The sequence below is a fragment of the Barbus barbus genome (genome assembly GCF_936440315.1).
Source record: "Barbus barbus genome assembly, chromosome: 34".
NCBI lineage: Eukaryota > Metazoa > Chordata > Actinopteri > Cypriniformes > Cyprinidae > Barbus > Barbus barbus.
This window is the reverse complement of record NC_136762.1, coordinates 8,718,264-8,734,718: the sequence shown is the minus strand read 5'-3', so window position 1 is coordinate 8,734,718 and position 16,455 is coordinate 8,718,264. Positions and strand designations below refer to the sequence as shown.

At 38.8% G+C, this 16,455-nt stretch overlaps 1 pseudogene across 1 annotated transcript; it reads left to right on the top strand.

Moving 5' to 3' along the window:
* Positions 1 to 597: 597 nt before the first annotated feature.
* Positions 598 to 15,994, top strand: LOC306853795 (annotated as a pseudogene). The gene is made up of 25 exons: positions 598 to 644; positions 837 to 902; positions 998 to 1,041; positions 1,174 to 1,202; positions 1,544 to 1,655; positions 3,141 to 3,193; positions 3,353 to 3,434; positions 3,559 to 4,251; positions 4,303 to 5,774; positions 7,772 to 9,805; positions 9,900 to 10,004; positions 10,121 to 10,190; positions 10,917 to 11,007; positions 11,133 to 11,317; positions 11,424 to 11,594; positions 11,670 to 12,035; positions 12,121 to 12,262; positions 12,369 to 12,514; positions 13,500 to 13,596; positions 13,732 to 13,933; positions 14,023 to 14,189; positions 14,294 to 14,432; positions 14,530 to 14,779; positions 14,886 to 14,996; positions 15,653 to 15,994. The product of its transcript is annotated as an uncharacterized misc_RNA (transcript).
* Positions 15,995 to 16,455: the final 461 nt, after the last annotated feature.

The window sequence follows — 16,455 nt, the reverse complement described above, 5'->3', positions numbered from 1 at the left end:
TGAACCGATGCTCGCCTTTTGATTGGTCGAGGCAACTGCCCTTCGGTTGACGACACGGCGCTTATTGGCGGGATGTGTTAAACCAGCTTTATCCACGCGTAGAATAAACAGATCCACTTCAGGGAATAGAACATCTTGAATCGGAGATGAAGACGACATTTTAATGAACTTTGAAAACTCAGAAGTTACAAAAAGCTTTCATCTGTGCCAACACGTTAATTTGCGGTCACTTCCAGACCTGTTTTCATGTTTGTAGCTAGTTGAGATAGTTGAGTAAACCGTGCATGACAGAGCAGTTAATTTAATCGCCGTTACTTTAATCTCGATGATAAACTGTTACGTGATAAATACGTATAATTTTTGTTTGTTTTTCTGTAGGTCCAATGACAACACTATTGTGCTTGGTTCAGATTTAACCGCAGATTTAACCGCATTGACAAAGGTAGACGCTTACAATAATATGAATGAAATACAGATTAAATCTATATATGTCACCATATTTCAAATCTTTGAACCTGATCAGATTTATTGTGAATTAAGAGCTTGGACCTCTTAATCCTGACTGGTTTGAGGAGTTGACTGCAAAAGCTTCCAGAGATGAAGGACATCCTGACAGTTCAACAGTTGAGGAGGAGACAGTCAAAGTACCAGAGACATCAGCCCTGACCAGTCAGCTGTTTTCTACACCCAAATATTCAAGCAACAACACTTTCAGTCCCCTGCTTCCATTCCTAATGAAGAGTCCCCTTATGAAGGTATCACTGTTGTTGTGTTATGTATGAAGTATGTGCAAATTAAAGGACATAGTCCTGTATAATTGTTTTTCTTCCACCCAGTGGAGACTCGTCAGCTTTTCCCTGGACAGAGTCAAGCCCTTGTTTGTTTGGTTCAGCCAAAGACAGGTAATTATATTTATGAGTATGAGAATATGAATTTCATGTGAAATATTAAAGTCAAGCAGAAAGTTTAATGAAAGTTTCTCTCCTATCCTTTGTAGTCAAAGATTTGATAGATCCTCTGAAAAACCTAGAGATTGCTTTGGTAAGAGAGTTTTAGATTAGGCCTATCTTTCATTTTTCTTTCTTTTAAAAGTTTAAACAATAAGATTGTTTTCTATTCTAATATTAAATACTGTACTTTATTTTTTAACAACTTCCATATGTGACACCACAGGCCTTTTGGACACACCAAAAAGGTCCTTGGTAAGTCAACACAAGTTTACAAATCTGGTCATATCATTTTTATTTTATTAATGCACACTGTAGGTCTTATTATTTGCCTGATTCATTCAAGGCATGCATGTTTGTCAAAACAAGTACATTGTCTTCTCAGCAAAATGTTAAAACATTTTTATTTTGGCTAATTTCACTCTTATTAAAGCAATAAAGCCCTCTTACCTGTATTTTTGAACCCACGTCTTCAATCATCCTGTTTCAGGATCATGTCACATTACAAAAGTAAAGTTGGTTGTAAACACTTTTTCACATTAAATTCAGATGGAGTTCTAGACATTAATCATAATGCTGAGTTTGTTCTGTTACAGACACGTTCAGCAAAACAGATATCTGAGAGCCTTGGGGCACAAATCAACCCTGACCTATCCTGGACCAGTTCCTTTAACACACCATCCTCTTTGACTCCCACTGTGATATTGCGTATGTATGAAAATTAAAATCTTGCCACTTCAAATTAATTTAGTAGAGGAGAATGTAAAATTAAATGTGATAGGAAAAAAATAAAATAAAAATATGAATGTTGAATACAAGTCAGAGTGTTAAAGTTGTTAAAAAATAAATGTTTTAATTAGTGGTGTCAAAATTAGCACGTTAACGCAGGCGATTAATTTTTTCAGGTTAACGCGTTAAAAATATTTAACGCAGGGGCGGGGCTAGTGTTGGCCACCCCATTCACAACTGCTGCCTCTGTCACTTTTTTCTTGAAAAGGATTGCGTTTATTTAGATGCATAACGTCTTTATGACCACATCAAACGGGAGACGTTTCAGACAACTTCACCTCCGTGACAGGCGCGAGTCAAACAAGCGCATAAAAGATACTGTGCTCGTAGCGCGCGATATTCAAATACTCTCACAAAGGTGCCGGCGCACGCTGTAGCCTATATCATTTCATATCAAACAGCGAAAGAAACTACGTGCATGCAATGTCGCAGTTATGCCGTCAGTTAAGGCATGAAGTTAACAAAAAGGCAATTAAAGCTGCCTTAAAACTGTGTGCATGCATGCAATATGTTATATATGCGTCACATTTAAGAACATGTCTCTGAAATGGTTTTAAAAACGGTCCTGAGGCTCCCCAGCACTGTCTCTCTCTCATCTAAAACACTCGATTCAACTCGTCCGCTCATTATAAAGACTGACCTGAAGTGGGTCAGAAAAGGTGAAGAGATTTGTGAGAAAATAAGATGCATGTCAGATCCGAGTCACGTTCAGCAGCAGCAGCTTTTAAAGCAATAGCAGGCAAATAAGATAATAACCAGCAGCTGTGATGTCTATTAATCCAAGAACAAAAGAAAAAAAGAGGAAATCAATAACTTTTATAGCTTCATCTATATTTAATTTAGAATTTAGTGTTTGGTAACTATTCATTTTCTGTATATTTCTGCTGGAGGGCACAGGTAGGTAAATATGTCATTTATTATAATAGGTTTGTGTGAAGATGTGTTTTAAGTTCACTTAAATTAGAAGTTAAGTCTAATAAATGTTAAAATTGATAGCTCTGAATTATACTGGAATGCTGAATGGCAGTCAATGGTTAAATATTCAGGGGGAAAAAACAATTTTATAGAGACATCAGTGATGATGGCCTTCAATCATAAAAAAGATGCCATTAAAGAAATATTAAAAATATACTGTCTTTGTTGTTTGTACATTGTACATTTGAAGATTAAATGTGAAATTATTGCAATATAAAAGTATAATTAAAAACTTTAATTTTAGTTGGGATTAATCGCAATTAATTAGAAAAATGTGTGATTTAATTAGTTAATTTGTTTTTAATAAATTGACAGCACTAGTTTTAATCCATTGTATCTTGAATCCATTGATTTGCATGTATTGCAATTCCCCTGGTCTCCTGATCAGGAATGAGCTATTCAGAGAGAGTTATTATTTTTTCTCTTTAGCCAAAACCGAGGAACGCGCTCCATCAAGTGGCCTCAAAGACAAGGAAGCAATTGTAAGTGCAAATCTAAATTTCTGTATATATATATATATATATTTATATATATATATATAATGTCAAGAATTTTGGATTATGGTGCCTGAAATGCTAAGAGCCTCTTTTTACCAACATGTAATTAATGGTGATGATTATTCTTACTTTTATACACACTAGTTTGTGCGGAAACTCTTCCCTTCTCTTTTGAAAGTCTCTGCAAGCAATGCAACATTGAGTGATGCAACACTAAAACAAGATGGTGAGTGTGACACCGTATATTTGAAACTATACAGAAAATAAATAAAATAGTTCATTTGAAATGCTTACACACCATTAACTACAAGATAATTCTGATTATTCTGATCTTTTCTCTTTAACGATAGCCAAAAGTGAGACTATTCAGGCTGATGACCTGGGAGAAAAACCCTGTTTGCTCTCCAAGTACATCTCTTGATACAAGTGGTTTGTGGAAGCAGAAGGTTCCCTGCGCTATAGAGGATGGGGATGTCCGCAGCACAGTGCAGAATGTTCTTGATGGTGCTGAGGATGTGTTGTCAATATTCTTCAGCAACAGCACTTCAACTCTGCGAAGAATCAAAACCAAAGAGAGGATCAGAAGGAGAATAACCGATTCCTCAAAGGTCAAATCAGTTGTTCTAACTTCAGAGCCAGAAGAGAAATTTATGGATGATGTAGAAACAAAAAGCCCTAGCAAAAATAAAGATATCATTCAGTGGACCCCACTAAGTTTATCAGAATCCATTCTTAATGGAGACTGTCCAGACTCGTCTTTGATAAACAATCACAACACTGTAGCATCCAGTGAAGCTAACGTTAATTCTGTTTTCAACTGCATTGCAGAAAGTAGCCAAACTTTTTCACAGAGTGTAAGACTCAAGTCTTATCCAGAAGGAGCTCAGTGTCAGAAGACTTTGTTAGACAAATCGCCTGCTTTCATGCTTTCTAGGAAGCCCAGAAAGTTTATGTATCAAGTGCCAAGTTCAGATCTGTCAAAGACAGTAATTGGACACCAAGAAACTCAACCAGTATGTTTGGACCAAACGCTCAAAGGTAAGGTGTTCAATTACTTTTTGTCATAAATATTTTGTGTGTGTATTTTGAACATTAAAATCTCCGTGGAAGAGGTGTCTAGTGACCTTAATGAATCCACAGTCGCCAGTGAAAATGCAGTCAATTATCATACACAGCCACAAGACGTCAAACAGTTATCTACAGAAATCCATGATCATGATCTTGGACTAGATATAACGCAACTTTCCAAGGCATTTGCAGAGGATTTCACAGAAGAAATAATGCCAGGAGCAATGCTTAACAGCACTGTTCAGTGTGACCAAAATGGCCAAGTGCAACATAAAGCAGAACTTGAGAAGAATGAAGATGGTAGTCACAATGATATCTCTAATTTAGCAGACATATCTGTGACCTCTCCAAACAAGTCAACAGTCACGCTTACAACTTTTGAAATCAGTCATGACAGTGGTTGCCCCACCACCTATTCCGATTTGGATGGTACGACAGCCTTGTGCGCAGACATCAAAGAGTTTTTTCCTTCTTTTAAATCGGCAAACAACAAGTCCATTTCCATACCGGATGAGGCTATAATGAAGGCCAAAGCATCATTAGATGAAGCTACAGGGGATGTTTTGATCAGCACCTTAAATGGAACTACTCCAAAACATTATCAGACGATAGAAAAATTGTGCAAATCAGTTTCAGGAAGCACTAATGCAAATAGATCGCCCACAGGACAGTCCATCTTCTCTCACCATGCATCAAGAGTGTGTGTTAGTGATTCTCCAAACAGTGACAGTCCAAAGAGTTTGAAAATTAATATTTCAAGCTGCTCTTCACCACAGTCAAATGAATCTGATTATAAAACCGGTTCAAAGAGGAATATTACGGTTTCAAATGTTGGCTTTCAAACAGAGACTCTTTTGAAAGAGAAATTGGGGAGAGGTTCAGACTCGTCAAAGTGCATTCATCAAAATTTGGATTTTAAAAGAAGTGCTGAAAGACAGACTGTGTTCGACATTAGCAGCACACACAAACCCAACTCAGTGAACTCCAGCCGTGATGGTGATGAGAAGAATGGCACTTTGACAGCATCTCAAAAGGCTGATGTTACAGAATTGTGCAATCTTTTGGAGGAAGCAAATGGTCAACATGAATTTACCCAGTTCAAACCAACAAATCCTGGCTCGGACATCCACACTACAGAGAAAGAGTGGGACCCAGATATACTCAACGGAATTGACTTTGATGATAGTTTTAGTTGTGATGTTGTGAAAGGAAAGCATCCCGTCAAGCCAGACACTTTTTCAGTAAATGGTTCTGATGGCATTCAAATTGAAGATGCTGCCAAATTACCATGCACCATGTCAAAGAAAACACAAAATGCCATGGTGCCTTTGTCAGTGACTGAAGACAGTTCTTTAATTGTTATGAAGAGTGTACCATCTTATTTCAGTGATAATACTCCAGTCAATTGTTTTGGTTTTAAAACTGCTAAAGGGACAGCTATAAGCATCTCAGAGAAGAGTTTAAACAATGCAAGGCACTTTTTTGAAGAGGACGAAAAAAATTAAAAAGCCATATTTTAGGGATGCACCGATACCGATACTGGTATCGGGTATCGGGTCGATACTGAGCTCAAGTACTCGTACTCGTACTCGTTAAAATGCCCCGATACTAAACGCCGATACCACGCATGTGATCAGTGCCATATTCAGACAAAGAAACACCAACAACAGAAAAACAGACAGCATAATGTAGTTATTAGAGATTAAGGATGTCTAAAAATGTACATGCAATGAATATAATGTTAAACATTCAGTATTAATGCCTGTATAGCTGATGTGAGCAAGCTGATAAGCAAAACACGCTGAGTGGATCCAGCGCGCGCGGCGGCGCAGATGCGCGAGCTTGTCGAGTGAATATCCCTTTCTCACAGATATCACTGGAAAGTTTGTACTTCGGTCGGAAATGTCAAAAACGAGTAAGTAAAACAATGCACAAGTTACTTAACAGTAGGGAGAGAGAGCGATAGAGAGAGCGCGCGCGCGCGCACGCACTTCTGTGGTGTGATCTTTATTGATGTTCGCTCAGCACGCATCATTTGAATTAAAACTAAATCGTAAATATATGACAACATATATGGGCATTCATTCGCTTTAAACATCATTTATTTTTAACCTTAAGCATTGAACACGAGTGAAACACAAGTGAAACTATCAGCCTGTGTGAAATGCGCTAGGCTGTTCTGTACTTGTCCCTTTCATCTGCTCCTGTACACATAAGTGCGCGCGCTGTGCGTGTTTTCCTTGCTTCATGCGTGTTTCTGCAATTATATGGCTTTGAAATCTAAATCGCAGCATGTTTCAGATGAAAAAAAAAAAATTCTATATCTGAAAATGATTGATTTATAATGAGTGGTTCCCTGCATAATTACAGCAAAAAGCGTGGTTACAGCATTGAGCCGCTGCAATGGAGCAGCTCTAATGCTATTTAAGATGATGTACCATAGAGCAAATAAATAAATAAAAAATGAACAGTGAAAGTAACAAAAAATTGTAAATTACATTTTAATGGGCATAATTAAGTGTGAAAAATAACCGAAGGATATACAGTCAAACCAAAAATTATTCCGAGACCAGATATAATTATTATTTTTTTTTTTTTACTAGTGGGTGCAGGACACTATAGTTAATTTAAGTAACTGAGGATAGCAAAATAAAGTAAACTGTGACAAATTATACCCAAAAATTCTTCATACAGTGGACTATCAGTAAAATTGATGCAAAAGTGAGACCAAAAATTATTCAGACCAAATGATGGAAAAAAAAATTTAATTCAGGCTTTCATGAAGCTGGTTGGCAGCATGCCCAGGAGACTACAGGCTGCCATTAAGGCTAAGGGTGGGCTGACAAAGTATTGATAGTTGTGTAAATATTGTCATACCAACAGCTGTCTGAATAATTTTGATTGATTGATAGAAAGGTATTATCAAGCTAAATTTGTTCTGACACAGTTTAACTTGGAGTTCTTGTAATATTTTATTAGCATTTTCTAAACTATAGCGAATAAAATGTGAGAAATGTTGAAGGTGTCTGAATAAATTTTGGTTTGACAGTATCTATTTGATAAATGAAGTTAATCAACTAACATTTTACATACTCATTTGTTTTCTTTACCCAATATTTAAAAAATGTACAAATACAATAAAAGCATTGGTATCGGTACTCGGTATCGGCAAGTACCAAAAATTTAGGTATCGGTATCGGGCGAGTACTGAAAAAAGTGGTATCGGTGCATCCCTACCATATTTAATAGGGAAGTCAAGGTGGATGTTGGAGTAATAAAGCCAGAGCATGCAGAAACAGAGCCTTCAGTCAATACTTCTGACAGTATGAACACGGAAAATAAAACCTATGTTCAGACTAAACAAGATGGAAATTTCAGCTGTGGAGATGTAAATGGAGCCCGTAAAGAGATAAATAAGCAATTGGCAGGAAATGAAGGAACAGAGCAGAATTGTTTAGGTGAAAAAACAGATGTGGTTTGTGTTGACTCCAATAGTCATTTTGGATTTAGTACAGCTAGTGGAGCAAAACTGAAAGTGTCTGAAAAGGCTATTTTTCAAGCAAGAAGACTTCTTGATGTTGACAGCTTAGAGGAATCGCAAACTCACAAACCCGTTTTCCATGCTTCTGGAAAACATGATACCTCTATGTCAACAACTAGCCTTAAGAAAACAAAAGCAGTTTCTTGGAGTAATACCTCTATTAAAATAAGTCAGCCACACTTAGTAACTGAAATATCTGATGGTGTGGATAATCCTTCCTTCAACAGTGAGAAGGTCTTTCAAGAACAGAAATCTAGCAGTGATCCTAAAGAAGTTCTCGCAAAGATTTTTGCCTCAGAAACTCTTATCGCATCAGTCAGAGGAGGGCTATGGCTTTCAGACTGCCAGTGGGAAAGGAGTTTCCATTTTAGCTGGTGCCCTTAAGAAGGCAAAGGCCATATTTGAAGACTGTGATGAAAATATTGACTTGAAATCTGCGAAAATGGAGGGAACGAATCACAAACTGGATGTTGAACTCAAACTTGTAAATCTACTTACTGCAAATTGTAAAAGTATGATATTTTCAAATGTGTCTCTCATGGAAGCCAACACTGTTCTCAGAGACTCTGACCTGACTGATGACCTCTCGTTGCAGCCCTCTCCAGTCCAGCAACCCCCTCAGGAAGAAGTATGTGAGGAGAAAGGCCTTCAAAGTGAATTTTCTAAGCATGCTTCCGAGTTGCTTCCTCCTAACGGCAACTGTGCTTTCAGTACTGCCAGTGGTAGGAAGGTGTCCGTCTCAACTGGGGCACTACAGAGAGCTAAGGATCTGTTGTCGGAGTCTGTTGATGGTTTCTCTTGCGCTGATGGATCTCCAAAGGCAAAGCAGGCTGTTTATATCCAAATGGACGCTAGCTCTATAAGAAAACACAAAGGATTCTCTACAGCTGGAGGGAACATGGTGGCTATCTCTGCTGCTCGGCTGCAAAAGGCAAAGAATCTCTTTAGAGATTGTGAAGAGGTGAGTTTATCATCTGAAGATCCTCAGCACCAAGGTTTCAGTGATGTCTCAAAATATCCACCGACTAAGGTACCGGCAGCATTTTCAGGCTCCAGTGATGTCTCCTCCAGGCATGAGCATGAGACTGGGAATTCTTCTGGAAAAAACAGAAGAACTTTCTCTGCTACTGCCCTGCAAAGGGCAAAGAGTCTTTTAAAAGATTGTCAAGAGGAGAGTTTTGTTTCTGGGAGTCTTCAGCATCAAGGCTGTAAAGGTTTCAGCACTGCCAGTGTCAAAGAATTTACTATCTCTGAAAAGGCTCTGAGTGAGGTTAGAGTGTCACTTGCAGGTTGTGATGACACCTTGAATCATGGACATGAACATTCTTTACGAAACAACATAGGATTCTCTACAGCAGGAGGGAAGAAGGTGGCCGTCTCTATTACTGCACTTCAGAGGGCTGAGAGTCTTTTTAAAGATTGTGAAGAGGAAAATTTATCATCTAAGGAAGTCCTACCTCAAACTAAGAGTTTTGAAAGCAGTGAGGACATAGTAGATGGAAACCTAAAGTTTGAACAACTAAACAAGAAAAATTATGGTTTCAGCACTGCGAGTGGTAAAGGTGTGTGTGTATCAAAAGTTGCCATTAAGGAAGCTTCTAAATTATTCAGAGATTGTGATGCCCAAGTTACTGTTACTGATAGCCAGCTGCTACAGAATGATTCCTCAAAATGCTGTCCGCAACATAAAGACAGACAAACCAAAACCACTCTACATCCTTTGCCATCTAAAGCAACTCAGAATGAACCTGCACAACTAGACTTGCAGTCTTTGAATTTTAACAGTTGCACAGATACCCAGCAGAAGTACTTTGAGCAGGAAGCAATGGCTTGCACTAAAGCTTTACTGGCAGATGATGACCTGAATGAATCAGCCAATTTGGCGATGACAGAGGACAAAAAATGTCCATCTGTTCATGATCTACAGGCACAGGGATCTTTTGCCCAGAACAGAAGGAAGCGTCCATTTGATGCCAGAAATGTAGCAGGTACAGGCTACAGAATGTTTCATGTTTTGAGTCACCTTGTATGAATGTTTACATTTAAAAATTTTAAACTCATTGTATATAATACTTTGTTTAGATTCAGGTCAGCCTCCTTTGAAAAGAAAACTTCTCTCAGAGTTTGACCAGACGTTAGATGCAATGACCTCAGGCCTAACACCACTGAAAACCTGTGGTCCAAATGGTTAGATCTTTTATTTATAAATAATGGAGAAAAAAAAAAAAAAACTTATGCATTTTAATTTATTATGAGGTACTATGTTTAACCTGTGTAGGTTTTACATTTAATCCCTTTTGTAGGAATTCTAAGAGACAGGCGTGTCTTCAGTTATAATGTCCACCTCAAGCCGAATGTCACTGGTCCAGATTGGTAGGTTGTTTTACTGTTTTAATAGTTAACTTTTTACCATTTAATATCACAAGACATCTTTAAGTCTCACAAGTTCTTTTAAATATGCAGGCATCCTGTGGATCAGAAGTCAAATGACCTCGAGCGACCATGTTCAACTGTGTCTGTCCAAAACAGACTCAACTCAGACCCTAAAGGAGGGGTGTTTGTGCCCCCTTTTCAAAAGGGTATGAAGACTGGGACATCAAACTGTCAAGATGTCTCTAAAGTGTCCACTGGTTTTATCCCACCTTTCAAGAAGGAAAACAAAGAAACACTTGAGCATGGAAATCAAATAGACCAAAATATTACAACTTCTACATCACATAGTGATAGCGTTGCACAATACTGTGATAGGAAGAGTCTACATGAGGGTTCTAACCCTAAACCAACCACTTCAGTGGAAAGCATACCTTTGAAAATCATGGATGCTGAAGAGAAAGGTAGCAATTTACTATTTTCTAATTTTATATTTTAAATATAAATTGTCGCATAGTATTGGGATTGTGCCAATTTGTACAGCCGTTTCTACAAATGATATAGAGATGAAAATGAATGATTCTGTCAATACAACAATGAATTTGGGGGGGGGGGGGGGGGGGGGTGTGTTAATAGACACACAGGCATGCCGAGAGACCTTGAACCTAGCCAGGGATATGCGAGACTCAGAAAGAAGAAAAAGCAGTCTAATTGTCCTCTACCTGGCAGCCTTTACCTTGCTAAGACTTCTGGAGTCCCCAGGACAGGTCTGAGAGCTGCTATGGGACGCAAATGTCCTGGTCAATACACACAGGAGGAGGTACATTTTAATAACTTTTTTTGATACCTAATTATTCCACTGTGTTTTAAGTCACTGCAAAACTATACTTTGGAGGAGGTACATTTCAGTTACTATGATTGTTTTTGTATCTTTCTCCATCTCAGCTGTATCAGCATGGTGTACATCACAATGTCTTACAAATAACAAATGAAAATGCTGAATCATTCAGATTTGACTGTAATGACTTCAAACATGAGCTCCTTATGGAGTCTGGTGGTCTCCAGCTGGCAGATGGAGGCTGGTTGGTTCCAGACAATAAGGGTACTGTGGGCAAAGATGAATTTTATAGGTAAACACATGGTGCAATTTAACAATATTAATACAAATACCATGTAGATCTTGCAGAAGAACGTTTTCATGGAATTGGTTTGGATAATGTACCTTTTTTTTGGCAGAGCATTGTGTGACACCCCTGGTGTTGATCCCAAATTGATTAGTGACGCCTGGGTATTCAACCATTATCAATGGATTGTATGGAAGCGGGCCTCCATGGAAAGAACCTTTCCAGATTTGATGGGTAGTCTATGTTTGACTCCAGAGCAAGTACTTCTGCAGCTAAAATTCAGGTATTGAGTCTTCGTAAAGCTCTTTTTCACTCAAAATCAAAACATAACTCTTAACCGTTTGGTATTTGCACTTAGATATGATGTGGACGTGGACCACAGTCAGAGATCTGCACTCAGGAGGATCATGGAGAGGGATGACACTCCAGCTAAGACAATAGTGCTCTGTGTATGTGGTGTTGCTCAAACTTGTCAAAATCCAGAAAAGCCAGTGAAAGATGACAAAAATCCTAATGCAAAGATGGAGTCCTGTGTGGTCTGGCTCACAGATGGCTGGTACTCCATCAAAGGCCTGTTAGACCCTCCGCTCTATGCTATGCTAAACAAGGGCCGTCTCCGAATTGGTGATAAGATTGTGAGCAGTGGAGCTGAGTTGGTTGGTTCCCAAGAAGCCTGTCCTCCACTGGAAGCTCCTGAATCTCTGATGCTAAAGGTTAAGTTGGAGTTCAACTAAGATGATCCGTGACTGATAAATCCTGCCAGACTTGATTTGATTTGTCATTTTTGAATTTCTGATTTCATCCAACAGCACAAGACGAGCTCGGTGGGACACTAAGTTGGGGTACCACTGCGACCCTCGGCCAATCAGCCTCCCACTGTCATCAATGTTCACTGCTGGAGGTGTTGTGAGCTGTGTGAACATTGTGGTGTTGAGAAGTTACCCCACTCAGGTCTGCTCTACTTCAACTGCTATGAATGATACGCTTTGATGTGTAAAAGCTTAGTGAATTATTTCGCTTTTGTACCAAACAAATGACTGGGTTTGTCATCAAACAGTGGATGGAGAAGAAGCCCAATGGTGTATTTATATGTCGCAACGATCGTGCAGAAGATCGAGAGGCCAGAAAACAGCAACTCCAAGCACAAATCCATGGGTCTTCTTATTTCCAAAATACAGATCCAAATCGAAAAAGAAATGGAAGGTAGGATTTTCACTTCCATTGCAAGCATATAAGCATCACAAGGATGCTTATATGCAAAAAAAAGCAAAAAAAATCTCTAAGGTCGCAAAACTCTGGACTTTTGGTAGTACCTAGGATAGCAAAGTCCACTAAAGGAGGTAGAGCCTTTTCACATTTGGCTCCCAAACTCTGGAATAGCCTTCCTGATAACATTCGGTGTTCAGATACACTCTCTCTGTTTAAATCTAGATTAAAGACCCATCTCTTTAGCCAAGCATTCACATAATGCATCTTATAATCTTGTACTGCAGTTATATCTGATCAGACGTACATTATTATTATTCTTTAGCTTGGGTTGAACAATTTATTTTTGCTTAGATGGAACAGCAGCTACGCTAATCATGTCTTTGCTTGTCTCTCCGTTTCTGCTAGGAATTACAGAACTTCAGTCTGGATCCAACCATTACATGATCTGAGATGACCGAACACCTGAGATGGAGGATCAGCGCCAGGAGATGACGTATGTGTCCCTGATCATAGGCAGAGGCCAGACACCTGGATGAACGCCAGAGACAGATCCCCATTGAGGACCCCGCCACTTAGACAGCCATCGGAAAAGACCACTGGAACCAGCTGAGCCCATTCAATCTGACTTGCTGCAGTTTGGAACTGAACTGCTGGTTTGTTTGGCCAGAGGAGAATTGGCCCCCCGACTGAGTCTGGTTTCTCCCAAGGTTTTTTCTCCATTCTGTCACCGATGGAGTTTTGGTTCCTTGCCGCTGTCGCCTCTGGCTTGCTTAGTTGGGGACGCTTCATTTCCAGCGATATCGTCGACCTGATTGCAAAGACACTATTTAAACTTATTGACACATTATTTTCCTTTTTTGATATTGTGCAGTGCTTTGACACAACTTGCATTGTAAAAAGCGCTATATAAATAAAGGTGAAGGTGACTTGACAAGGATCGATGGGTATTTTTCCTCCACGTATAAGGTAAAAAGAATAGTCGAGGCCAAAGGAGGACATTTAGTCGACATGAGATTGAATCTCTACAGGATGGGGAAGAGTTGTATGAGGCAATGGAGAGGGATCCTGCTGTTGAGGTAAATTTTTGTCAACATTTAATGAATTTTTTGCTTATTTTCACCAATTGGTAGTAAATGCAAAGAATGTAGTAGACAATAAATCAGCACTGTATCAATAACCTTTTAATAAAAATTGATATACTTTTCACGTAGGCCCATCTAAGTGCGAGACAGATGGATGCAGTGCACAAGTACAGATGCTGCTTGGAGGAAAAGAGGCAGGCAGAGCTTCAGGAGCGTGTGCAGAAGGTTGTATTGGTAGCCAATAAGGCCGAGGGTGGGTGTCCTAATCGTGATGTCACTCCTGTTTGGAAGCTCAGTATTACTGATGCCAATGACCTGCAGAGCAACTGTGGTAAGCCAAGTGGATGTCATCTTTACTATTTGAAGTATTTGAAGGAGCCAATTTAACATGTTTTGAATGGGTACTATTTCATTTCCTAGTTTACACCCTGAATATCTGGCACCCATCGCAAGACTTGTATGGCTTGCTAAGAGAGGGCCACAGATATAGGGTTTATCACCTCGCCACATCAGAGGGAAAGAAACGCTCAGGCATTGCTTACATTCAGCTCACTGCCACCAAGAAAACATTCTTCCAGGAAGTTGAGGTAAACTAAATGTTTAGCAACTTTGCTCCCACCACAGACTGATTACTTCCCTGTTTTCATTAAAAGCATATTAAATTGTCTTACATATAATGTGGTTGAGCCAGGTGTCTCCAGAATGGTTGCATCAGTATTTCCATGCTCGAGAATGCGTACGCTTCAGAGAACTTCAAAACCCTCAATTCAGCTCACCTTGTGGGGAGGTGGACATTGTGGGATGCATTGTCTCCATAGAGGGCAAACAAGGTAAATTTCATTAATTCCCCAAATGAGTCTACCACTACCAGTTTCCTCAATCCTTTATATCTTCAAATGCATTGTGACTGTTTGCATGTCTTCTCAGCCCATCCCCCATTACTGCATCTTGTGGATGAGAACTTTGACCTGGTCTCTGAGAACCTACAGTAGTCTGGAGCAGTTAGCTGTAAGAGCTGGTAAAGCTGCGAGCACTGGTCGCTCTTAGTAATCTTCAGGTGGGACCGCTCTCTGGGCCTGTGCCAAGCCTTTATGCAGGAGAACAAGCAGTATTCTCTGTAAACCCCAAAGAATCCCATCTGCAAGAAGCTATGACCCGTCTGAAGACTTTTGTCCAGGTTAATGAATCAGCTTTTTAAACTTTTGTTTTTAAGTACTATCAAAGAGTGATTCCTCATGTCTTTTTGTTGTTGCTTATTAGACTTATATTCATTGTTTACACAGACTTCTGAGCATTTTTTCAGCATTGCGGAAGAGAAGGTCTCGGATGTCTTGGGTTCTTTTCAGTCTCCAAGAACTCCTGGTGTGCTGTCTAATCCAAAAATGAATGGCATGGTTAGTATGAGTTTTCTTTTTATGTGGTGAAAGATTGGTTTTATTAGTGGTGCTTGTTACAGCATGCATCACTGTAATTATTAACTCCAACTGTTTGTTCTATACACATGAAAGCACCTACTTCAGAAATTAGCTGCAACTCTTAATGTGTCAATTGCTAATTGTATATAGATGTCCACATAACACTACCATTTTAATTAAAGGAATGTTAGTTTATTATTATATCACGTTTTTAACGTTGTTAAAAGTAATTTTTATAATAATAATAGTGATTATTAATTGTTAACATTAAATCACATACAAATATACACAACTGTTCAAAAGTTTGGTCAGTAAGATTTTTTTTTTTTAAAGAAATAAATTTTATTCATCATGAATTAAACTGATCAACAGTAAAGAATTAAATAATGTTACAAAAGACTTGCATTTCAAATAAATGCTGTTCTTTTGAAATTTGTTCTCCAAAAAATTCTGATTTTTTTTTTTTTTTTTTTTTTTTTTTTCGTTTCCACAAAAACATTAAGCAGCACAACTGGTTTCAAATAAGACCTTAATGGTCTTAATTGACCTTATTGATCTGTTCATTTTTATTTCATATTTATGTATGTTCACTAGAAACAATATCAGTGTATTGTTCCTTGTGTTGAAATTCCCAGGTAACCGCACAGCAGAAAAGCAGCATTTTCTCGCCTTTCACTCCTCTGAATAGAAAACCTCCTGCATCTGCATGTAACAGCGAGGGAAAAGATCCCAAAAGTTTGAAAAGAAGACGAGGTTTGGATTACCTGTCACGTATACCGTCCCCTCCACCCCTCACTCCTCTGAAAACCACAGCTTCTCCTTGCGTTAACAAGACCTTCAATCCCCCATGGAGATCTGTGACTCCCAAACTTCCACAGAACGAGTCACCTCGAGCCTCATGTCCCCCACCGGGAGAGAAGTGGGTGCATGATGAAGAGCTGGCGATGATAGACACCCAGGCGTTACTGGAAGGCTGATGGGACAAGTGTGACTCTCCTGGTGAAACACTAAATGTGAGTTGAAACAAAAGAATGAATTCCAGCATTCAAGGCATTGAGAACTATGGGTAATGAAAGCACTATTTCTACTGCTGGCTGAAAATGAAAATGGCACTGCTGTCTTTGCTTTCTAGTTGCCTGGTTTACTGTGGTTCTCTGATGGTAAATAACATGAAAGAAATGCACTTTTTTACAATTACGTTAATCATTTTTAAACTTCTTTCTTGTTATACGTGATTGTACTATAAGTATGGAAGTTAGCAATGTTCAGGTGAAAAAAAATGTTAAGTATATGTAAAAAATGTTTATTTAAATTTTTATTAAAAGATGGAAAGTAATTTTGTGCAGAGGTCATCACAATCGGTTTTCGAAATGTTTCTATTAATGAACAGCAGGTGGCGCCTTAACACTTGCCTTTGACTTGCAGCGAACATTTCAAC